Raw genomic sequence first — 5305 nt, forward strand, 5'->3', positions numbered from 1 at the left:
TTTCTTGTTTATACTGACACCACGCTCAATCGCACCACTTCAAGTCCACAAGCAAACTGCAAGCCTCCAAAATTCCCGCACTCCTCCCATATCTCCAATGACAAATAGTCTTCGGTAAATCCTGCAATTAAGCTCAAAAGACTGGAAAGCACCCGATAAATGAGAAAAATAACAAAAAGAGAAAATATGCATGAATATCAACTAAAATGAGATCGTTTTAACTAAAAATAAACTATGAAAAGAAGTAAATAAAATGAAACTATCATTCACCCCATCATAGAAGATTTATACTTCTTGTTTCTCATTCAAATTGTTTTGGGGACAATTTCTTATCAATCCCTTGTAACGCTCTCATGCCTCGTAGAGTGAATCACCCAGTTATTGCTCGAAGTTTGCTATGTCTTTCTTGAGTTTAGCAACTTTAGAGAGTGGGGAAAATGTTCTATGAATTGCTCACGTATTTGTGCCCAAGTAATAATTACATCGGGTGGTAGTGCCTTCAACCAATCTTTTGCAGCTCCCTTAAAGGGAACGGGAAGCATTCCTAGTACTACCGTCGTGCGTGGAACATTTGGGATGTTGAAGTAATTAGCATTGTCATTGACTTCATCAAGGTGTTTGTAAGCATCCTCATGATCTTTCCCGGAAAATGGAACTTCTTTAAGCACGGAATAAATATGTCCTTTCAGGTTGAATGTTGTTGCAGCTGGAATTGCATGTTTGCACTAGACCAGGACTTGTGTCCTCTCGGATTCTCTTCTTGTATGCCTCCATAGACATGTCAACAATGTTTTCCATCTCATTTTTCGACTCGTCTTCGGGTTCTCTCTCTTCTTTTTCTAATTCTGGTTCAGACTCGTATTCGGATTCGTGAAGATTAGGATATTGCTCAAAGCTTTCTAACTTGCTTTTGTTCTTTGAGAAATTATTTGATTCACCCACATTCTTCCCTTTCTTCTTTCCGAAAACTGATTTAAGATCTTTGAAAGGTAACTTCTTTGGTGGTTGGGTTTCTCCTACGTTCTTATCCGTCTTTTTACGAAGGGCTAACTCTGGATCTTCAAGCGGTGGTATCAAATCTGTGTTGGATCCACGAGTCACGTACCGCTGCAACAAAAAAGAAAAAAAGTAAATTTGAACAAAAACTACTTAAAAAGTCATAATGAACGTTCACCACGACGTGGTACAAGATACCACCTTGTGTTGTCGTAGAAATTTAAACAGAAAGAAAAAACGAAAAAAAAAACGTGAAATAACCGAATTCACGTCGTGAGCTTAAGGCCCACGTCGTGAATGTTGTTTTAATAAAAATTAATGTTCAAAATTAACTTTTTGCAGGTTTTACCCCACAAAAAGTATCGATTAAACTAAAGCAAATAAATTTTAAAGTAAATAATTGTTCCCGACAACGGCGTCAAAAACTTGATGTATCCAAAAATATACCTATCCGATTTTAAATTTATAACCTAACGAACTTAACTAGCTAAAATGTACCTAGGCAATGTACCTAGTCGGATTATAGTATAGTAAAGTAAGTTCGGGTCGAACTCAAGGAACAAATTTAATTACTACTAAATTAATCTAGAAACAAGCAAAAGTTGATTTGGTTTTTATCCGATTTTGCAAGTTCAGACAAACTTAATCACTTAACTATCAAATTCAATCAATTACTAAAAACACTTCTGTTTAATTCGAATCTACTTCTCATCTACAGTTAGCTACTAATTATGGTTTACTAGAGTTGGTTACCAATTATTATATTATTAATAATTTAAGTACAAATTTACTAATATTTAACTAATTAATGTAAAACTATGCATGGTCACACATAATATATGTTCTCTAGCACAACTAAATTCAATAACTTTAATTACTTATCTAAGATTTTGTCGATCCTAGTTCTAGCAATTTAATGTTCATTAAATCACTAGGTGTTAAGTTCATGTAATTTAATAGTCACTTAATAGTCACTAAGGCTGAAGGGAGTGATAGCATTTGGTAGCATGTGCTAAAACATTAACACGTCATATTTCTTTGGACACCTAAGCATAATATGATGATATTGAGTGATGATGTGTTTAAAAGGTAAAAAAAAATTTCTTTAATCAAATAAATGTTTATTTAAATATTTAAATAATATAAACTTTAAAATAGGGTATAAGTTGCTAAGTTGGAAGTACAAACATCTAAAGCTGGAATAAATCAAAAGCTCAAACGGGACCACCTTTCTTCCTCTTCCTATTCTCTTTCTTCTCGTCAAGGGGATAGCGAACTAATTTTAGTGTATGAGAATGGCGACCATGTAAGGTGTAGTAGCGAGGATTCCACAAAGGCTTAACGAGGGTTGTGGCGAGACCACTCCCTCAAACCTAAGCTACACAAAACATTAATTTAAGCAAATAAGTTATTGAATATTAGCATGTTGGGTATTAACAATCAAACACAAGCATTTAACCAACTAGTAAATCCATAATTAATAAACCAATCCATGAATTAAAGTTTCATCTAGCTAAACAGAAGCAGTTAGATTCAGCTACTCATGGCTGAAATCAAACACATATTTTAAATAAATAAGAACATGATTAAATGTACCAACTTAAAGTAATGTTTATGAACTTCAATCACTTCTTCTTCATGGAATGCTTAACTCTTGAATCCTCTAGCTTGTTTTTTTTTTTCCAGAATTCATCTTCTCAAACCTCCAAATCTCCGGAAGAACTTTCAAATTCGTAAGTACCAAGGATATATATAGTTTTTGAAATTATTGCACTTCACATCGTGAATTAGGACTTCACGTCATGAATTGAGGTGAATCCTTATCGGGCAAGGACTTTGACTTTCCGTGCACTTATCTTCTAGAAACACCCACTCCACGTCGTGTTAGAGAAGTCCATGTCGTGAGTTGAGCTTTTCACTGGGATTTCCGTCTTTTAGTTTCGCTTCTTGTCGCTTTTGGTCCTTATTCTTCAAGATTGCTCCTTTTGACTGCAATATACAATTCAATCTTATAAGTACTATATATCTTTGCAAATAATCAAAATGTATTAAAATATTGTCTAAAATGTCTATAAATATAGCATTATCTTAATGAAAACACAAAAATTAATTTTTTATTAGAAAACTAACATGAAAGAAATGACTACGAATCAAATTAACACAAATCAGAAATAATAATCAATGAGGTTAATTGAAATCAGATTAATACAAATACAAGATATGTTTTTTGAAGGATGATTATCAGGATCTAACTGAAACAGATTAAAACCAATATATATATATATATATATATATATATATATATATATATATATATATATATATATATATATATATATATATATATATATGAAGGATAATTATCAGGATCATGTATTAAGAAATATTGAAATCACATATCATAAAACAAAAATTAAAATCGGAAATCAGATGGTTGTGTGAAAAAACCAAAATCGGTTTGTTATGAATCAATTTTTTTGTTACCATTGAAAAAACCAGAATTAATTCATGAAATCCTTTGATGGATGGTGTTGTGAGGCACAATACCATGATTAACCACAAAGAATCTTTTATGTTGATTTTGTTTTGGCTTTATTTTCTTTCATTTTTTCCACTCAAACACTACATATGATACATCATCCAAGATGCCCCACCCATTGGCACGGCCATGGGGCGCTTGGCTTGTTCTTTTGATTGTTTTTCAATCCTATTCATGGATTAACGAAATTGTGCGAAAGTTTTATTACCTCTGTCAATCTATGAGTCTCTGTTATTACGGTTCTAACCCACTATGTACATATAATTATTAATTAACTTTTGCACATTACTTGCAATACTGGTTGTTATATTTGGGGTTTGATGTGACACATAATACAATGGAAGCAAAATAAAACATAAACCCCAATAGCCAAAACAAAACATGAACCTAATAGCCAAATTACATGACATATATGTTAAAAAAAAATCACCCAGTAATTGGAGGGAGCCTCGTGTTTAAGGAGCGAAATTTCATACACGATGTATAATGTTCAAATCTTGGTTCCTCAAAAATATTGATAATGTTCAGTGTTGACTGACTTTCCATGTTAACTGCTCAGCTATTGGGTTTAAGGTTTTTTATATGTTAAAAATTCAACACATAATCGCATTATCACATTCATAAGCACATTGCATATCATGAAAAAATTTGTATCAACGATTACATTAATAATAATAAACGACACGAAACTCGCACACAGAAACCAATAATCTACTAAACAATTAAATCACATTGGTCTTTTATGTCAATGCATGATCTATTCTTCAATTCACAACTGAAAAACATATAAAGAAGCCAAAGGGTTTTCTATCCAGACCTTCAAATGATCCTTCAACCAACCCACTAAAAATCACACAATCACGTAACACACGATATTCGTATCTAGTTTAGGGATTATACATTTAAGAACTTTGGTTGATGTGGGTCTAAATTACATGAATTGAAGAGGGCTAATACAGTTATGAGTTCCCTTTCTATTTGTATCCACACATGAATGAGGTCTACAAGAATAATTGAGCGCTAGACCTTAAGGCTGTTTTATCAATGTAGAACATAGATCAAACATGAAGAGCACTCGATACATGGATTAAAGAGAAAAGAAAAACGATCTTTTTGTACTCTAGATTTCGTCCAAAATAATGGAACCAAGAACCATTGTTTATAGATGCAAAAACCCTTGTGTGTTTTCCACTTTAATTAACATAGTGGTGTGTCACAATGTTTATACTATGGTTGTCGTTCATATTTCTTATTCGATAGTGAAAAAACAAAAACATGCAGAAGAAAAGGCAAAAGAAGTTGCTATGCGAAAATGAAAAAGTATGAAAAAGCTTTATATGGAAACTCTATTCGGATCAAAAGACCATGAAACAGAATAAGCAAAACTGGTTTTTTATTGTATAGAGAAAAATCAGTTGTAAAGTCATAATAGACACGTTTAGATGAATGATTTTTAAAAGACGAAACATGAAATAGCTTCACAAAACATTAGCCCGATAAAAAAAATAAATAAATAATGCACAAGGAACTTACATACCTAGGCTAACATAAATGACGTATACTAGGGTTGATTAATGTCGGGTGACAAACTATTTGTTTTTTTACAAAGCAAACACAATTAAAACAACGGTGTTCAATTTGCAAAAACAAAATTAAAAAATCTTTTTGACCCATTTGTGACATTAACCCGTTTTTTATAATTAATCTATCAAAACCGATGGCATTCAAAGCAAACCTACAAAACTAAGCAAATTATTTAAAAAAAAAAAA

At 32.2% G+C, this 5305-nt stretch overlaps 1 non-coding gene across 1 annotated transcript; it reads left to right on the forward strand.

The window, feature by feature from the left end:
- Window positions 1–307: 307 nt before the first annotated feature.
- Window positions 308–414, forward strand: LOC145037949 (small nucleolar RNA R71). Its single transcript, XR_013679058.1, has one exon. It is a non-coding gene; the product is annotated as a small nucleolar RNA R71 (small nucleolar RNA).
- Window positions 415–5305: the final 4891 nt, after the last annotated feature.

The sequence above is a fragment of the Lactuca saligna genome, chromosome 3, assembly GCF_052625555.1.
Source record: "Lactuca saligna cultivar CGN05327 chromosome 3, ASM5262555v1, whole genome shotgun sequence".
In the NCBI taxonomy this organism is placed as follows: Eukaryota; Viridiplantae; Streptophyta; class Magnoliopsida; order Asterales; family Asteraceae; genus Lactuca; species Lactuca saligna.